The sequence below is a fragment of the Hydractinia symbiolongicarpus genome, chromosome 2 (genome assembly GCF_029227915.1).
Source record: "Hydractinia symbiolongicarpus strain clone_291-10 chromosome 2, HSymV2.1, whole genome shotgun sequence".
Lineage (NCBI taxonomy): Eukaryota > Metazoa > Cnidaria > Hydrozoa > Anthoathecata > Hydractiniidae > Hydractinia > Hydractinia symbiolongicarpus.
The window spans coordinates 36,345,310-36,356,933 of NC_079876.1; the positions used below are offsets into that span (position 1 = coordinate 36,345,310).

The 11,624-nt window shown below is 48.8% G+C and overlaps 59 non-coding genes across 59 annotated transcripts; 52 read left to right on the forward strand and 7 right to left on the reverse strand.

Moving 5' to 3' along the window:
• The first annotated feature begins 63 nt into the window (after positions 1-63).
• Positions 64-136, forward strand: Trnat-agu (transfer RNA threonine (anticodon AGU)). Its single transcript has one exon. It is a non-coding gene; the product is annotated as a tRNA-Thr (tRNA).
• Positions 137-194: 58 nt separating this feature from the next.
• On the forward strand, positions 195-276 carry Trnas-aga (transfer RNA serine (anticodon AGA)). Its single transcript has one exon. It is a non-coding gene; the product is annotated as a tRNA-Ser (tRNA).
• A 97-nt stretch (positions 277-373) lies between these two features.
• Trnae-uuc (transfer RNA glutamic acid (anticodon UUC)) lies at positions 374-445 on the forward strand. Its single transcript has one exon. It is a non-coding gene; the product is annotated as a tRNA-Glu (tRNA).
• Positions 446-521: 76 nt separating this feature from the next.
• Positions 522-593, forward strand: Trnac-gca (transfer RNA cysteine (anticodon GCA)). Its single transcript has one exon. It is a non-coding gene; the product is annotated as a tRNA-Cys (tRNA).
• A 74-nt stretch (positions 594-667) lies between these two features.
• On the forward strand, positions 668-749 carry Trnas-uga (transfer RNA serine (anticodon UGA)). The gene has a single exon. It is a non-coding gene; the product is annotated as a tRNA-Ser (tRNA).
• Positions 750-829: 80 nt separating this feature from the next.
• On the forward strand, positions 830-902 carry Trnaf-gaa (transfer RNA phenylalanine (anticodon GAA)). Its single transcript has one exon. It is a non-coding gene; the product is annotated as a tRNA-Phe (tRNA).
• A 137-nt stretch (positions 903-1,039) lies between these two features.
• Positions 1,040-1,110, reverse strand: Trnag-gcc (transfer RNA glycine (anticodon GCC)). Its single transcript has one exon. It is a non-coding gene; the product is annotated as a tRNA-Gly (tRNA).
• A 116-nt stretch (positions 1,111-1,226) lies between these two features.
• On the forward strand, positions 1,227-1,299 carry Trnat-agu (transfer RNA threonine (anticodon AGU)). Its single transcript has one exon. It is a non-coding gene; the product is annotated as a tRNA-Thr (tRNA).
• Positions 1,300-1,357: 58 nt separating this feature from the next.
• On the forward strand, positions 1,358-1,439 carry Trnas-aga (transfer RNA serine (anticodon AGA)). Its single transcript has one exon. It is a non-coding gene; the product is annotated as a tRNA-Ser (tRNA).
• Positions 1,440-1,684: 245 nt separating this feature from the next.
• Positions 1,685-1,756, forward strand: Trnac-gca (transfer RNA cysteine (anticodon GCA)). Its single transcript has one exon. It is a non-coding gene; the product is annotated as a tRNA-Cys (tRNA).
• Positions 1,757-1,830: 74 nt separating this feature from the next.
• On the forward strand, positions 1,831-1,912 carry Trnas-uga (transfer RNA serine (anticodon UGA)). The gene has a single exon. It is a non-coding gene; the product is annotated as a tRNA-Ser (tRNA).
• Positions 1,913-1,992: 80 nt separating this feature from the next.
• Positions 1,993-2,065, forward strand: Trnaf-gaa (transfer RNA phenylalanine (anticodon GAA)). Its single transcript has one exon. It is a non-coding gene; the product is annotated as a tRNA-Phe (tRNA).
• Positions 2,066-2,202: 137 nt separating this feature from the next.
• Trnag-gcc (transfer RNA glycine (anticodon GCC)) lies at positions 2,203-2,273 on the reverse strand. Its single transcript has one exon. It is a non-coding gene; the product is annotated as a tRNA-Gly (tRNA).
• Positions 2,274-2,520: 247 nt separating this feature from the next.
• Positions 2,521-2,602, forward strand: Trnas-aga (transfer RNA serine (anticodon AGA)). The gene has a single exon. It is a non-coding gene; the product is annotated as a tRNA-Ser (tRNA).
• Positions 2,603-2,699: 97 nt separating this feature from the next.
• Trnae-uuc (transfer RNA glutamic acid (anticodon UUC)) lies at positions 2,700-2,771 on the forward strand. The gene has a single exon. It is a non-coding gene; the product is annotated as a tRNA-Glu (tRNA).
• A 76-nt stretch (positions 2,772-2,847) lies between these two features.
• Positions 2,848-2,919, forward strand: Trnac-gca (transfer RNA cysteine (anticodon GCA)). Its single transcript has one exon. It is a non-coding gene; the product is annotated as a tRNA-Cys (tRNA).
• Positions 2,920-2,993: 74 nt separating this feature from the next.
• On the forward strand, positions 2,994-3,075 carry Trnas-uga (transfer RNA serine (anticodon UGA)). Its single transcript has one exon. It is a non-coding gene; the product is annotated as a tRNA-Ser (tRNA).
• An 80-nt stretch (positions 3,076-3,155) lies between these two features.
• Trnaf-gaa (transfer RNA phenylalanine (anticodon GAA)) lies at positions 3,156-3,228 on the forward strand. The gene has a single exon. It is a non-coding gene; the product is annotated as a tRNA-Phe (tRNA).
• Positions 3,229-3,552: 324 nt separating this feature from the next.
• On the forward strand, positions 3,553-3,625 carry Trnat-agu (transfer RNA threonine (anticodon AGU)). Its single transcript has one exon. It is a non-coding gene; the product is annotated as a tRNA-Thr (tRNA).
• Positions 3,626-3,683: 58 nt separating this feature from the next.
• Positions 3,684-3,765, forward strand: Trnas-aga (transfer RNA serine (anticodon AGA)). Its single transcript has one exon. It is a non-coding gene; the product is annotated as a tRNA-Ser (tRNA).
• Positions 3,766-3,862: 97 nt separating this feature from the next.
• Positions 3,863-3,934, forward strand: Trnae-uuc (transfer RNA glutamic acid (anticodon UUC)). Its single transcript has one exon. It is a non-coding gene; the product is annotated as a tRNA-Glu (tRNA).
• A 76-nt stretch (positions 3,935-4,010) lies between these two features.
• Trnac-gca (transfer RNA cysteine (anticodon GCA)) lies at positions 4,011-4,082 on the forward strand. The gene has a single exon. It is a non-coding gene; the product is annotated as a tRNA-Cys (tRNA).
• Positions 4,083-4,156: 74 nt separating this feature from the next.
• Positions 4,157-4,238, forward strand: Trnas-uga (transfer RNA serine (anticodon UGA)). The gene has a single exon. It is a non-coding gene; the product is annotated as a tRNA-Ser (tRNA).
• Positions 4,239-4,318: 80 nt separating this feature from the next.
• Trnaf-gaa (transfer RNA phenylalanine (anticodon GAA)) lies at positions 4,319-4,391 on the forward strand. Its single transcript has one exon. It is a non-coding gene; the product is annotated as a tRNA-Phe (tRNA).
• A 137-nt stretch (positions 4,392-4,528) lies between these two features.
• Positions 4,529-4,599, reverse strand: Trnag-gcc (transfer RNA glycine (anticodon GCC)). The gene has a single exon. It is a non-coding gene; the product is annotated as a tRNA-Gly (tRNA).
• Positions 4,600-4,715: 116 nt separating this feature from the next.
• Positions 4,716-4,788, forward strand: Trnat-agu (transfer RNA threonine (anticodon AGU)). The gene has a single exon. It is a non-coding gene; the product is annotated as a tRNA-Thr (tRNA).
• A 58-nt stretch (positions 4,789-4,846) lies between these two features.
• Trnas-aga (transfer RNA serine (anticodon AGA)) lies at positions 4,847-4,928 on the forward strand. The gene has a single exon. It is a non-coding gene; the product is annotated as a tRNA-Ser (tRNA).
• Positions 4,929-5,025: 97 nt separating this feature from the next.
• Positions 5,026-5,097, forward strand: Trnae-uuc (transfer RNA glutamic acid (anticodon UUC)). Its single transcript has one exon. It is a non-coding gene; the product is annotated as a tRNA-Glu (tRNA).
• A 76-nt stretch (positions 5,098-5,173) lies between these two features.
• Positions 5,174-5,245, forward strand: Trnac-gca (transfer RNA cysteine (anticodon GCA)). Its single transcript has one exon. It is a non-coding gene; the product is annotated as a tRNA-Cys (tRNA).
• Positions 5,246-5,319: 74 nt separating this feature from the next.
• Trnas-uga (transfer RNA serine (anticodon UGA)) lies at positions 5,320-5,401 on the forward strand. Its single transcript has one exon. It is a non-coding gene; the product is annotated as a tRNA-Ser (tRNA).
• A 290-nt stretch (positions 5,402-5,691) lies between these two features.
• On the reverse strand, positions 5,692-5,762 carry Trnag-gcc (transfer RNA glycine (anticodon GCC)). The gene has a single exon. It is a non-coding gene; the product is annotated as a tRNA-Gly (tRNA).
• A 246-nt stretch (positions 5,763-6,008) lies between these two features.
• Positions 6,009-6,090, forward strand: Trnas-aga (transfer RNA serine (anticodon AGA)). The gene has a single exon. It is a non-coding gene; the product is annotated as a tRNA-Ser (tRNA).
• Positions 6,091-6,187: 97 nt separating this feature from the next.
• On the forward strand, positions 6,188-6,259 carry Trnae-uuc (transfer RNA glutamic acid (anticodon UUC)). Its single transcript has one exon. It is a non-coding gene; the product is annotated as a tRNA-Glu (tRNA).
• Positions 6,260-6,481: 222 nt separating this feature from the next.
• Positions 6,482-6,563, forward strand: Trnas-uga (transfer RNA serine (anticodon UGA)). Its single transcript has one exon. It is a non-coding gene; the product is annotated as a tRNA-Ser (tRNA).
• An 80-nt stretch (positions 6,564-6,643) lies between these two features.
• On the forward strand, positions 6,644-6,716 carry Trnaf-gaa (transfer RNA phenylalanine (anticodon GAA)). The gene has a single exon. It is a non-coding gene; the product is annotated as a tRNA-Phe (tRNA).
• Positions 6,717-7,040: 324 nt separating this feature from the next.
• Positions 7,041-7,112, forward strand: Trnat-agu (transfer RNA threonine (anticodon AGU)). Its single transcript has one exon. It is a non-coding gene; the product is annotated as a tRNA-Thr (tRNA).
• A 385-nt stretch (positions 7,113-7,497) lies between these two features.
• Positions 7,498-7,569, forward strand: Trnac-gca (transfer RNA cysteine (anticodon GCA)). The gene has a single exon. It is a non-coding gene; the product is annotated as a tRNA-Cys (tRNA).
• Positions 7,570-7,643: 74 nt separating this feature from the next.
• Positions 7,644-7,725, forward strand: Trnas-uga (transfer RNA serine (anticodon UGA)). The gene has a single exon. It is a non-coding gene; the product is annotated as a tRNA-Ser (tRNA).
• Positions 7,726-7,805: 80 nt separating this feature from the next.
• Trnaf-gaa (transfer RNA phenylalanine (anticodon GAA)) lies at positions 7,806-7,878 on the forward strand. Its single transcript has one exon. It is a non-coding gene; the product is annotated as a tRNA-Phe (tRNA).
• Positions 7,879-8,202: 324 nt separating this feature from the next.
• On the forward strand, positions 8,203-8,275 carry Trnat-agu (transfer RNA threonine (anticodon AGU)). The gene has a single exon. It is a non-coding gene; the product is annotated as a tRNA-Thr (tRNA).
• A 58-nt stretch (positions 8,276-8,333) lies between these two features.
• On the forward strand, positions 8,334-8,415 carry Trnas-aga (transfer RNA serine (anticodon AGA)). Its single transcript has one exon. It is a non-coding gene; the product is annotated as a tRNA-Ser (tRNA).
• A 97-nt stretch (positions 8,416-8,512) lies between these two features.
• Positions 8,513-8,584, forward strand: Trnae-uuc (transfer RNA glutamic acid (anticodon UUC)). The gene has a single exon. It is a non-coding gene; the product is annotated as a tRNA-Glu (tRNA).
• Positions 8,585-8,660: 76 nt separating this feature from the next.
• Trnac-gca (transfer RNA cysteine (anticodon GCA)) lies at positions 8,661-8,732 on the forward strand. The gene has a single exon. It is a non-coding gene; the product is annotated as a tRNA-Cys (tRNA).
• Positions 8,733-8,806: 74 nt separating this feature from the next.
• On the forward strand, positions 8,807-8,888 carry Trnas-uga (transfer RNA serine (anticodon UGA)). The gene has a single exon. It is a non-coding gene; the product is annotated as a tRNA-Ser (tRNA).
• An 80-nt stretch (positions 8,889-8,968) lies between these two features.
• Trnaf-gaa (transfer RNA phenylalanine (anticodon GAA)) lies at positions 8,969-9,041 on the forward strand. The gene has a single exon. It is a non-coding gene; the product is annotated as a tRNA-Phe (tRNA).
• Positions 9,042-9,178: 137 nt separating this feature from the next.
• Trnag-gcc (transfer RNA glycine (anticodon GCC)) lies at positions 9,179-9,249 on the reverse strand. The gene has a single exon. It is a non-coding gene; the product is annotated as a tRNA-Gly (tRNA).
• A 116-nt stretch (positions 9,250-9,365) lies between these two features.
• Trnat-agu (transfer RNA threonine (anticodon AGU)) lies at positions 9,366-9,438 on the forward strand. The gene has a single exon. It is a non-coding gene; the product is annotated as a tRNA-Thr (tRNA).
• A 58-nt stretch (positions 9,439-9,496) lies between these two features.
• Positions 9,497-9,578, forward strand: Trnas-aga (transfer RNA serine (anticodon AGA)). Its single transcript has one exon. It is a non-coding gene; the product is annotated as a tRNA-Ser (tRNA).
• A 245-nt stretch (positions 9,579-9,823) lies between these two features.
• Positions 9,824-9,895, forward strand: Trnac-gca (transfer RNA cysteine (anticodon GCA)). The gene has a single exon. It is a non-coding gene; the product is annotated as a tRNA-Cys (tRNA).
• A 74-nt stretch (positions 9,896-9,969) lies between these two features.
• Trnas-uga (transfer RNA serine (anticodon UGA)) lies at positions 9,970-10,051 on the forward strand. Its single transcript has one exon. It is a non-coding gene; the product is annotated as a tRNA-Ser (tRNA).
• An 80-nt stretch (positions 10,052-10,131) lies between these two features.
• Positions 10,132-10,204, forward strand: Trnaf-gaa (transfer RNA phenylalanine (anticodon GAA)). Its single transcript has one exon. It is a non-coding gene; the product is annotated as a tRNA-Phe (tRNA).
• Positions 10,205-10,341: 137 nt separating this feature from the next.
• Trnag-gcc (transfer RNA glycine (anticodon GCC)) lies at positions 10,342-10,412 on the reverse strand. The gene has a single exon. It is a non-coding gene; the product is annotated as a tRNA-Gly (tRNA).
• A 116-nt stretch (positions 10,413-10,528) lies between these two features.
• Trnat-agu (transfer RNA threonine (anticodon AGU)) lies at positions 10,529-10,601 on the forward strand. Its single transcript has one exon. It is a non-coding gene; the product is annotated as a tRNA-Thr (tRNA).
• Positions 10,602-10,659: 58 nt separating this feature from the next.
• On the forward strand, positions 10,660-10,741 carry Trnas-aga (transfer RNA serine (anticodon AGA)). Its single transcript has one exon. It is a non-coding gene; the product is annotated as a tRNA-Ser (tRNA).
• A 97-nt stretch (positions 10,742-10,838) lies between these two features.
• Trnae-uuc (transfer RNA glutamic acid (anticodon UUC)) lies at positions 10,839-10,910 on the forward strand. Its single transcript has one exon. It is a non-coding gene; the product is annotated as a tRNA-Glu (tRNA).
• Positions 10,911-10,986: 76 nt separating this feature from the next.
• On the forward strand, positions 10,987-11,058 carry Trnac-gca (transfer RNA cysteine (anticodon GCA)). The gene has a single exon. It is a non-coding gene; the product is annotated as a tRNA-Cys (tRNA).
• Positions 11,059-11,132: 74 nt separating this feature from the next.
• Positions 11,133-11,214, forward strand: Trnas-uga (transfer RNA serine (anticodon UGA)). The gene has a single exon. It is a non-coding gene; the product is annotated as a tRNA-Ser (tRNA).
• An 80-nt stretch (positions 11,215-11,294) lies between these two features.
• Positions 11,295-11,367, forward strand: Trnaf-gaa (transfer RNA phenylalanine (anticodon GAA)). The gene has a single exon. It is a non-coding gene; the product is annotated as a tRNA-Phe (tRNA).
• A 137-nt stretch (positions 11,368-11,504) lies between these two features.
• On the reverse strand, positions 11,505-11,575 carry Trnag-gcc (transfer RNA glycine (anticodon GCC)). The gene has a single exon. It is a non-coding gene; the product is annotated as a tRNA-Gly (tRNA).
• Between the last annotated feature and the right edge of the window lie 49 nt (positions 11,576-11,624).

Consider the following 11,624-nt stretch of genomic DNA (forward strand, 5'->3'; position numbering starts at 1 on the left):
TTAGTAGCCTTAACGGCATTTCAGACGTGTGATATTGAGATTTTCAAAATCTCCCAACAGGCAGGCGCTGTGGCTTAGCGGTTAAAGCGCCTGTCTAGTAAACAGGAGATCCCCGGTTCAAATCCGGGCAGTGCCTTTAGCAGTAATGTTGTGCTTTCTGGTCGGCCTTGTGGCAATGGCCAGCGGTTTGTCAGGCTGCGATGGCCGAGTGGTTAAGGCGTTTGACTAGAAATCAAATGGGATCTTCCCGCGTAGGTTCGAATCCTACTCGCAGCGGACGCAAAAAGGTGTTTTTGACACGAACAGAAAGACAGAGCTAGTTCAAATTGTCAGAAAAAGCATGACATCTAAATTACTTAGTGGTGCGAATGTGTCCCGCATGGTCTAGTGGTTAGGATTTCTGGTTTTCACCCAGGCGGCCCGGGTTCGATTCCCGGTGCGGGAAGTGTACATTTTTTAAGTTAAGTTGCTCTCTCACGCGTTGATGTTATATACCCTGTGCGTGGATTCCGTCCTTGGCTGGGGATATAGCTCAGTGGTAGAGCATTCGACTGCAGATCGAGAGGTCCCTGGTTCAAACCCGGGTGTCCCCTACTAGTTGGCTTTTTGTCCTCTTCGGCACCTGAGTGGTGAGCTGGTGAATTATTCTGGTTACCCAGCAATTTCTGCTGCGATGGCCGAGTGGTTAAGGCGTTAGACTTGAAATCTAATGGGATCTTCCCGCGTAGGTTCGAACCCTACTCGCAGCGAATCTACAAACATTCTTTTTGATCTGGTCAAGTGTCTATCACAACGTACAGACCTTTGCCATGTGATAGAATTGATCATGGCCGAGATAGCTCAGTTGGGAGAGCGTCAGACTGAAGATCTGAAGGTCCCTGGTTCAATCCCGGGTCTCGGCATTTTATCACTGCCCAGCAGGGCGGTTTGAGGTGGTGAATGCAAGCAGCCGTAGCACTTTTCTTCAGCTATGTTTTTTTATTTATTTTCCTTCCTTTCTTTTTTACGGAGGGTATTTTCAGGTGTAGGTAAAACACGATGCATTGGCGGGGAATCGAACCCCGGTCTCCCGCGTGGCAGGCGAGAATTCTACCACTGAACCACCAATGCGTTACTACTCATTTCCAAAATTTCCGAGTGACAGTGTATCACGTCCCGGTGTGTTAGTAGCCTTAACGGCATTTCAGACGTGTGATATTGAGATTTTCAAAATCTCCCAACAGGCAGGCGCTGTGGCTTAGCGGTTAAAGCGCCTGTCTAGTAAACAGGAGATCCCCGGTTCAAATCCGGGCAGTGCCTTTAGCAGTAATGTTGTGCTTTCTGGTCGGCCTTGTGGCAATGGCCAGCGGTTTGTCAGGCTGCGATGGCCGAGTGGTTAAGGCGTTTGACTAGAAATCAAATGGGATCTTCCCGCGTAGGTTCGAATCCTACTCGCAGCGGACGCAAAAAGGTGTTTTTGACACGAACAGAAAGACAGAGCTAGTTCAAATTGTCAGAAAAAGCATGACATCTAAATTACTTAGTGGTGCGAATGTGTCCCGCATGGTCTAGTGGTTAGGATTTCTGGTTTTCACCCAGGCGGCCCGGGTTCGATTCCCGGCGCGGGAAGTGTACATTTTTTAAGTTAAGTTGCTCTCTCACGCGTTGATGTTATATACCCTGTGCGTGGATTCCGTCCTTGGCTGGGGATATAGCTCAGTGGTAGAGCATTCGACTGCAGATCGAGAGGTCCCTGGTTCAAACCCGGGTGTCCCCTACTAGTTGGCTTTTTGTCCTCTTCGGCACCTGAGTGGTGAGCTGGTGAATTATTCTGGTTACCCAGCAATTTCTGCTGCGATGGCCGAGTGGTTAAGGCGTTAGACTTGAAATCTAATGGGATCTTCCCGCGTAGGTTCGAACCCTACTCGCAGCGAATCTACAAACATTCTTTTTGATCTGGTCAAGTGTCTATCACAACGTACAGACCTTTGCCATGTGATAGAATTGATCATGGCCGAGATAGCTCAGTTGGGAGAGCGTCAGACTGAAGATCTGAAGGTCCCTGGTTCAATCCCGGGTCTCGGCATTTTATCACTGCCCAGCAGGGCGGTTTGAGGTGGTGAATGCAAGCAGCCGTAGCACTTTTCTTCAGCTATGTTTTTTTATTTATTTTCCTTCCTTTCTTTTTTACGGAGGGTATTTTCAGGTGTAGGTAAAACACGATGCATTGGCGGGGAATCGAACCCCGGTCTCCCGCGTGGCAGGCGAGAATTCTACCACTGAACCACCAATGCGTTACTACTCATTTCCAAAATTTCCGAGTGACAGTGTATCACGTCCCGGTGTGTTAGTAGCCTTAACGGCATTTCAGACGTGTGATATTGAGATTTTCAAAATCTCCCAACAGGCAGGCGCTGTGGCTTAGCGGTTAAAGCGCCTGTCTAGTAAACAGGAGATCCCCGGTTCAAATCTGGGCAGTGCCTTTAGCAGTAATGTTGTGCTTTCTGGTCGGCCTTGTGGCAATGGCCAGCGGTTTGTCAGGCTGCGATGGCCGAGTGGTTAAGGCGTTTGACTAGAAATCAAATGGGATCTTCCCGCGTAGGTTCGAATCCTACTCGCAGCGGACGCAAAAAGGTGTTTTTGACACGAACAGAAAGACAGAGCTAGTTCAAATTGTCAGAAAAAGCATGACATCTAAATTACTTAGTGGTGCGAATGTGTCCCGCATGGTCTAGTGGTTAGGATTTCTGGTTTTCACCCAGGCGGCCCGGGTTCGATTCCCGGTGCGGGAAGTGTACATTTTTTAAGTTAAGTTGCTCTCTCACGCGTTGATGTTATATACCCTGTGCGTGGATTCCGTCCTTGGCTGGGGATATAGCTCAGTGGTAGAGCATTCGACTGCAGATCGAGAGGTCCCTGGTTCAAACCCGGGTGTCCCCTACTAGTTGGCTTTTTGTCCTCTTCGGCACCTGAGTGGTGAGCTGGTGAATTATTCTGGTTACCCAGCAATTTCTGCTGCGATGGCCGAGTGGTTAAGGCGTTAGACTTGAAATCTAATGGGATCTTCCCGCGTAGGTTCGAACCCTACTCGCAGCGAATCTACAAACATTCTTTTTGATCTGGTCAAGTGTCTATCACAACGTACAGACCTTTGCCATGTGATAGAATTGATCATGGCCGAGATAGCTCAGTTGGGAGAGCGTCAGACTGAAGATCTGAAGGTCCCTGGTTCAATCCCGGGTCTCGGCATTTTATCACTGCCCAGCAGGGCGGTTTGAGGTGGTGAATGCAAGCAGCCGTAGCACTTTTCTTCAGCTATGTTTTTTTATTTATTTTCCTTCCTTTCTTTTTTACGGAGGGTATTTTCAGGTGTAGGTAAAACACGATGCATTGGCGAGGAATCGAACCCCGGTCTCCCGCGTGGCAGGCGAGAATTCTACCACTGAACCACCAATGCGTTACTACTTATTTCCAAAATTTCCGAGTGACAGTGTATCACGTCCCGGTGTGTTAGTAGCCTTAACGGCATTTCAGACGTGTGATATTGAGATTTTCAAAATCTCCCAACAGGCAGGCGCTGTGGCTTAGCGGTTAAAGCGCCTGTCTAGTAAACAGGAGATCCCCGGTTCAAATCCGGGCAGTGCCTTTAGCAGTAATGTTGTGCTTTCTGGTCGGCCTTGTGGCAATGGCCAGCGGTTTGTCAGGCTGCGATGGCCGAGTGGTTAAGGCGTTTGACTAGAAATCAAATGGGATCTTCCCGCGTAGGTTCGAATCCTACTCGCAGCGGAAGCAAAAAGGTGTTTTTGACACGAACAGAAAGACAGAGCTAGTTCAAATTGTCAGAAAAAGCATGACATCTAAATTACTTAGTGGTGCGAATGTGTCCCGCATGGTCTAGTGGTTAGGATTTCTGGTTTTCACCCAGGCGGCCCGGGTTCGATTCCCGGTGCGGGAAGTGTACATTTTTTAAGTTAAGTTGCTCTCTCACGCGTTGATGTTATATACCCTGTGCGTGGATTCCGTCCTTGGCTGGGGATATAGCTCAGTGGTAGAGCATTCGACTGCAGATCGAGAGGTCCCTGGTTCAAACCCGGGTGTCCCCTACTAGTTGGCTTTTTGTCCTCTTCGGCACCTGAGTGGTGAGCTGGTGAATTATTCTGGTTACCCAGCAATTTCTGCTGCGATGGCCGAGTGGTTAAGGCGTTAGACTTGAAATCTAATGGGATCTTCCCGCGTAGGTTCGAACCCTACTCGCAGCGAATCTACAAACATTCTTTTTGATCTGGTCAAGTGTCTATCACAACGTACAGACCTTTGCCATGTGATAGAATTGATCATGGCCGAGATAGCTCAGTTGGGAGAGCGTCAGACTGAAGATCTGAAGGTCCCTGGTTCAATCCCGGGTCTCGGCATTTTATCACTGCCCAGCAGGGCGGTTTGAGGTGGTGAATGCAAGCAGCCGTAGCACTTTTCTTCAGCTATGTTTTTTTATTTATTTTCCTTCCTTTCTTTTTTACGGAGGGTATTTTCAGGTGTAGGTAAAACACGATGCATTGGCGGGGAATCGAACCCCGGTCTCCCGCGTGGCAGGCGAGAATTCTACCACTGAACCACCAATGCGTTACTACTCATTTCCAAAATTTCCGAGTGACAGTGTATCACGTCCCGGTGTGTTAGTAGCCTTAACGGCATTTCAGACGTGTGATATTGAGATTTTCAAAATCTCCCAACAGGCAGGCGCTGTGGCTTAGCGGTTAAAGCGCCTGTCTAGTAAACAGGAGATCCCCGGTTCAAATCCGGGCAGTGCCTTTAGCAGTAATGTTGTGCTTTCTGGTCGGCCTTGTGGCAATGGCCAGCGGTTTGTCAGGCTGCGATGGCCGAGTGGTTAAGGCGTTTGACTAGAAATCAAATGGGATCTTCCCGCGTAGGTTCGAATCCTACTCGCAGCGGACGCAAAAAGGTGTTTTTGACACGAACAGAAAGACAGAGCTAGTTCAAATTGTCAGAACAAGCATGACATCTAAATTACTTAGTGGTGCGAATGTGTCCCGCATGGTCTAGTGGTTAGGATTTCTGGTTTTCACCCAGGCGGCCCGGGTTCGATTCCCGGTGCGGGAAGTGTACATTTTTTAAGTTAAGTTGCTCTCTCACGCGTTGATGTTATATACCCTGTGCGTGGATTCCGTCCTTGGCTGGGGATATAGCTCAGTGGTAGAGCATTCGACTGCAGATCGAGAGGTCCCTGGTTCAAACCCGGGTGTCCCCTACTAGTTTGCTTTTTGTCCTCTTCGGCACCTGAGTGGTGAGCTGGTGAATTATTCTGGTTACCCAGCAATTTCTGCTGCGATGGCCGAGTGGTTAAGGCGTTAGACTTGAAATCTAATGGGATCTTCCCGCGTAGGTTCGAACCCTACTCGCAGCGAATCTACAAACATTCTTTTTGATCTGGTCAAGTGTCTATCACAACGTACAGACCTTTGCCATGTGATAGAATTGATCATGGCCGAGATAGCTCAGTTGGGAGAGCGTCAGACTGAAGATCTGAAGGTCCCTGGTTCAATCCCGCGTCTCGGCATTTTATCACTGCCCAGCAGGGCGGTTTGAGGTGGTGAATGCAAGCAGCCGTAGCACTTTTCTTCAGCTATGTTTTTTTATTTATTTTCCTTCCTTTCTTTTTTACGGAGGGTATTTTCAGGTGTAGGTAAAACACGATGCATTGGCGGGGAATCGAACCCCGGTCTCCCGCGTGGCAGGCGAGAATTCTACCACTGAACCACCAATGCGTTACTACTCATTTCCAAAATTTCCGAGTGACAGTGTATCACGTCCCGGTGTGTTAGTAGCCTTAACGGCATTTCAGACGTGTGATATTGAGATTTTCAAAATCTCCCAACAGGCAGGCGCTGTGGCTTAGCGGTAAAGCGCGTGTCTAGTAAACAGGAGATCCCCGGTTCAAATCCGGGCAGTGCCTTTAGCAGTAATGTTGTGCTTTCCGGTCGGCCTTGTGGCAATGGCCAGCGGTTTGTCAGGCTGCGATGGCCGAGTGGTTAAGGCGTTTGACTAGAAATCAAATGGGATCTTCCCGCGTAGGTTCGAATCCTACTCGCAGCGGACGCAAAAAGGTGTTTTTGACACGAACAGAAAGACAGAGCTAGTTCAAATTGTCAGAAAAAGCATGACATCTAAATTACTTAGTGGTGCGAATGTGTCCCGCATGGTCTAGTGGTTAGGATTTCTGGTTTTCACCCAGGCGGCCCGGGTTCGATTCCCGGTGCGGGAAGTGTACATTTTTTAAGTTAAGTTGCTCTCTCACGCGTTGATGTTATATACCCTGTGCGTGGATTCCGTCCTTGGCTGGGGATATAGCTCAGTGGTAGAGCATTCGACTGCAGATCGAGAGGTCCCTGGTTCAAACCCGGGTGTCCTCTACTAGTTGGCTTTTTGTCCTCTTCGGCACCTGAGTGGTGAGCTGGTGAATTATTCTGGTTACCCAGCAATTTCTGCTGCGATGGCCGAGTGGTTAAGGCGTTAGACTTGAAATCTAATGGGATCTTCCCGCGTAGGTTCGAACCCTACTCGCAGCGAATCTACAAACATTCTTTTTGATCTGGTCAAGTGTCTATCACAACGTACAGACCTTTGCCATGTGATAGAATTGATCATGGCCGAGATAGCTCAGTTGGGAGAGCGTCAGACTGAAGATCTGAAGGTCCCTGGTTCAATCCCGGGTCTCGGCATTTTATCACTGCCCAGCAGGGCGGTTTGAGGTGGTGAATGCAAGCAGCCGTAGCACTTTTCTTCAGCTATGTTTTTTTATTTATTTTCCTTCCTTTCTTTTTTACGGAGGGTATTTTCAGGTGTAGGTAAAACACGATGCATTGGCGAGGAATCGAACCCCGGTCTCCCGCGTGGCAGGCGAGAATTCTACCACTGAACCACCAATGCGTTACTACTCATTTCCAAAATTTCCGAGTGACAGTGTATCACGTCCCGGTGTGTTAGTAGCCTTAACGGCATTTCAGACGTGTGATATTGAGATTTTCAAAATCTCCCAACAGGCAGGCGCTGTGGCTTAGCGGTAAAGCGCCTGTCTAGTAAACAGGAGATCCCCGGTTCAAATCCGGGCAGTGCCTTTAGCAGTAATGTTGTGCTTTCCGGTCGGCCTTGTGGCAATGGCCAGCGGTTTGTCAGGCTGCGATGGCCGAGTGGTTAAGGCGTTTGACTAGAAATCAAATGGGATCTTCCCCCGTAGGTTCGAATCCTACTCGCAGCGGACGCAAAAAGGTGTTTTTGACACGAACAGAAAGACAGAGCTAGTTCAAATTGTCAGAAAAAGCATGACATCTAAATTACTTAGTGGTGCGAATGTGTCCCGCATGGTCTAGTGGTTAGGATTTCTGGTTTTCACCCAGGCGGCCCAGGTTCGATTCCCGGTGCGGGAAGTGTACATTTTTTAAGTTAAGTTGCTCTCTCACGCGTTGATGTTATATACCCTGTGCGTGGATTCCGTCCTTGGCTGGGGATATAGCTCAGTGGTAGAGCATTCGACTGCAGATCGAGAGGTCCCTGGTTCAAACCCGGGTGTCCCCTACTAGTTGGCTTTTTGTCCTCTTAGGCACCTGAGTGGTGAGCTGGTGAATTATTCTGGTTACCCAGCAATTTCTGCTGCGATGGCCGAGTGGTTAAGGCGTTAGACTTGAAATCTAATGGGATCTTCCCGCGTAGGTTCGAACCCTACTCGCAGCGAATCTACAAACATTCTTTTTGATCTGGTCAAGTGTCTATCACAACGTACAGACCTTTGCCATGTGATAGAATTGATCATGGCCGAGATAGCTCAGTTGGGAGAGCGTCAGACTGAAGATCTGAAGGTCCCTGGTTCAATCCCGGGTCTCGGCATTTTATCACTGCCCAGCAGGGCGGTTTGAGGTGGTGAATGCAAGCAGCCGTAGCACTTTTCTTCAGCTATGTTTTTTTATTTATTTTCCTTCCTTTCTTTTTTACGGAGGGTATTTTCAGGTGTAGGTAAAACACGATGCATTGGCGAGGAATCGAACCCCGGTCTCCCGCGTGGCAGGCGAGAATTCTACCACTGAACCACCAATGCGTTACTACTCATTTCCAAAATTTCCGAGTGACAGTGTATCACGTCCCGGTGTGTTAGTAGCCTTAACGGCATTTCAGACGTGTGATATTGAGATTTTCAAAATCTCCCAACAGGCAGGCGCTGTGGCTTAGCGGTTAAAGCGCCTGTCTAGTAAACAGGAGATCCCCGGTTCAAATCCGGGCAGTGCCTTTAGCAGTAATGTTGTGCTTTCTGGTCGGCCTTGTGGCAATGGCCAGCGGTTTGTCAGGCTGCGATGGCCGAGTGGTTAAGGCGTTTGACTAGAAATCAAATGGGATCTTCCCGCGTAGGTTCGAATCCTACTCGCAGCGGACGCAAAAAGGTGTTTTTGACACGAACAGAAAGACAGAGCTAGTTCAAATTGTCAGAAAAAGCATGACATCTAAAATACTTAGTGGTGCGAATGTGTCCCGCATGGTCTAGTGGTTAGGATTTCTGGTTTTCACCCAGGCGGCCCGGGTTCGATTCCCGGTGCGGGAAGTGTACATTTTTTAAGTTAAGTTGCTCTCTCACGCGTTGATGTTATATACCCTGTGCGTGGATTCCGTCCTTGGCTGGGGATATAGCTCAGTGGTAGAGCATTCGACTGCAGATCGAGAGGTCCCTGGTTCAAACCCGGGTGTCCCCTACTAGTTGGCTTTTTGTCCTCTTCGGCACCTGAGTGGTGAGCTGGTGAATTATTCTGGTTACCCAGCAATTTCTGCTGCGATGGCCGAGTGGTTAAGGCGTTAGACTTGAAATCTAATGGGATCTTCCCGCGTAGGTTCGAACCCTACTCGCAGCGAATCTACAAACATTCTTTTTGATCTGGTCAAGTGTCTATTACAACGTACAGACCTTTGCCATGTGATAGAATTGATCATGGCCGAGATAGCTCAGTTGGGAGAGCGTCAGACTGAAGATCTGAAGGTCCCTGGTTCAATCCCGGGTCTCGGCATTTTATCACTGCCCAGCAGGGCAGTTTGAGGTGGTGAATGCAAGCAGCCGTAGCACTTTTCTTCAGCTATGTTTTTTTATTTATTTTCCTTCCTTTCTTTTTTACGGAGGGTATTTTCAGGTGTAGGTAAAACACGATGCATTGGCGGGGAATCGAACCCCGGTCTCCCGCGTGGCAGGCGAGAATTCTACCACTGAACCACCAATGCGTTACTACTCATTTCCAAAATTTCCGAGTGACAGTGTATCACGTCCCGGTGTGTTAGTAGCCTTAACGGCATTTCAGACGTGTGATATTGAGATTTTCAAAATCTCCCAACAGGCAGGCGCTGTGGCTTAGCGGTTAAAGCGCCTGTCTAGTAAACAGGAGATCCCCGGTTCAAATCCGGGCAGTGCCTTTAGCAGTAATGTTGTGCTTTCTGGTCGGCCTTGTGGCAATGGCCAGCGGTTTGTCAGGCTGCGATGGCCGAGTGGTTAAGGCGTTTGACTAGAAATCAAATGGGATCTTCCCGCGTAGGTTCGAATCCTACTCGCAGCGGACGCAAAAAGGTGTTTTTGACACGAACAGAAAGACAGAGCTAGTTCAAATTGTCAGAAAAAGCATGACATCTAAATTACTTAGTGGTGCGAATGTGTCCCGCATGGTCTAGTGGTTAGGATTTCTGGTTTTCACCCAGGCGGCCCGGGTTCGTTTCCCGGTGCGGGAAGTGTACATTTTTTAAGTTAAGTTGCTCTCTCACGCGTTGATGTTATATACCCTGTGCGTGGATTCCGTCCTTGGCTGGGGATATAGCTCAGTGGTAGAGCATTCGACTGCAGATCGAGAGGTCCCTGGTTCAAACCCGGGTGTCCCCTACTAGTTGGCTTTTTGTCCTCTTCGGCACCTGAGTGGTGAGCTGGTGAATTATTCTGGTTACCCAGCAATTTCTGCTGCGATGGCCGAGTGGTTAAGGCGTTAGACTTGAAATCTAATGGGATCTTCCCGCGTAGGTTCGAACCCTACTCGCAGCGAATCTACAAACATTCTTTTTGATCTGGTCAAGTGTCTATCACAACGTACAGACCTTTGCCATGTGATAGAATTGATCATGGCCGAGATAGCTCAGTTGGGAGAGCGTCAGACTGAAGATCTGAAGGTCCCTGGTTCAATCCCGGGTCTCGGCATTTTATCACTGCCCAGCAGGGCGGTTTGAGGTGGTGAATGCAAGCAGCCGTAGCACTTTTCTTCAGCTATGTTTTTTTATTTATTTTCCTTCCTTTCTTTTTTACGGAGGGTATTTTCAGGTGTAGGTAAAACACGATGCATTGGCGGGGAATCGAACCCCGGTCTCCCGCGTGGCAGGCGAGAATTCTACCACTGAACCACCAATGCGTTACTACTCATTTCCAAAATTTCCGAGTGACAGTGTATCACGTCCCGGTGTGTTAGTAGCCTTAACGGCATTTCAGACGTGTGATATTGAGATTTTCAAAATCTCCCAACAGGCAGGCGCTGTGGCTTAGCGGTTAAAGCGCCTGTCTAGTAAACAGGAGATCCCCGGTTCAAATCCGGGCAGTGCCTTTAGCAGTAATGTTGTGCTTTCTGGTCGGCCTTGTGGCAATGGCCAGCGGTTTGTCAGGCTGCGATGGCCGAGTGGTTAAGGCGTTTGACTAGAAATCAAATGGGATCTTCCCGCGTAGGTTCGAATCCTACTCGCAGCGGACGCAAAAAGGTGTTTTTGACACGAACAGAAAGACAGAGCTAGTTCAAATTGTCAGAAAAAGCATGACATCTAAATTACTTAGTGGTGCGAATGTGTCCCGCATGGTCTAGTGGTTAGGATTTCTGGTTTTCACCCAGGCGGCCCGGGTTCGATTCCCGGTGCGGGAAGTGTACATTTTTTAAGTTAAGTTGCTCCCTCACGCGTTGATGTTATATACCCTGTGCGTGGATTCCGTCCTTGGCTGGGGATATAGCTCAGTGGTAGAGCATTCGACTGCAGATCGAGAGGTCCCTGGTTCAAACCCGGGTGTCCCCTACTAGTTGGCTTTTTGTCCTCTTCGGCACCTGAGTGGTGAGCTGGTGAATTATTCTGGTTACCCAGCAATTTCTGCTGCGATGGCCGAGTGGTTAAGGCGTTAGACTTGAAATCTAATGGGATCTTCCCGCGTAGGTTCGAACCCTACTCGCAGCGAATCTACAAACATTCTTTTTGATCTGGTCAAGTGTCTATCACAACGTACAGTACTTTGCCATGTGATAGAATTGATCATGGCCGAGATAGCTCAGTTGGGAGAGCGTCAGACTGAAGATCTGAAGGTCCCTGGTTCAATCCCGGGTCTCGGCATTTTATCACTGCCCAGCAGGGCGGTTTGAGGTGGTGAATGCAAGCAGCCGTAGCACTTTTCTTCAGCTATGTTTTTTTATTTATTTTCCTTCCTTTCTTTTTTACGGAGGGTATTTTCAGGTGTAGGTAAAACACGATGCATTGGCGGGGAATCGAACCCCGGTCTCCCGCGTGGCAGGCGAGAATTCTACCACTGAACCACCAATGCGTTACTACTCATTTCCAAAATTTCCGAGTGACAGTGTATCACGTCCCGG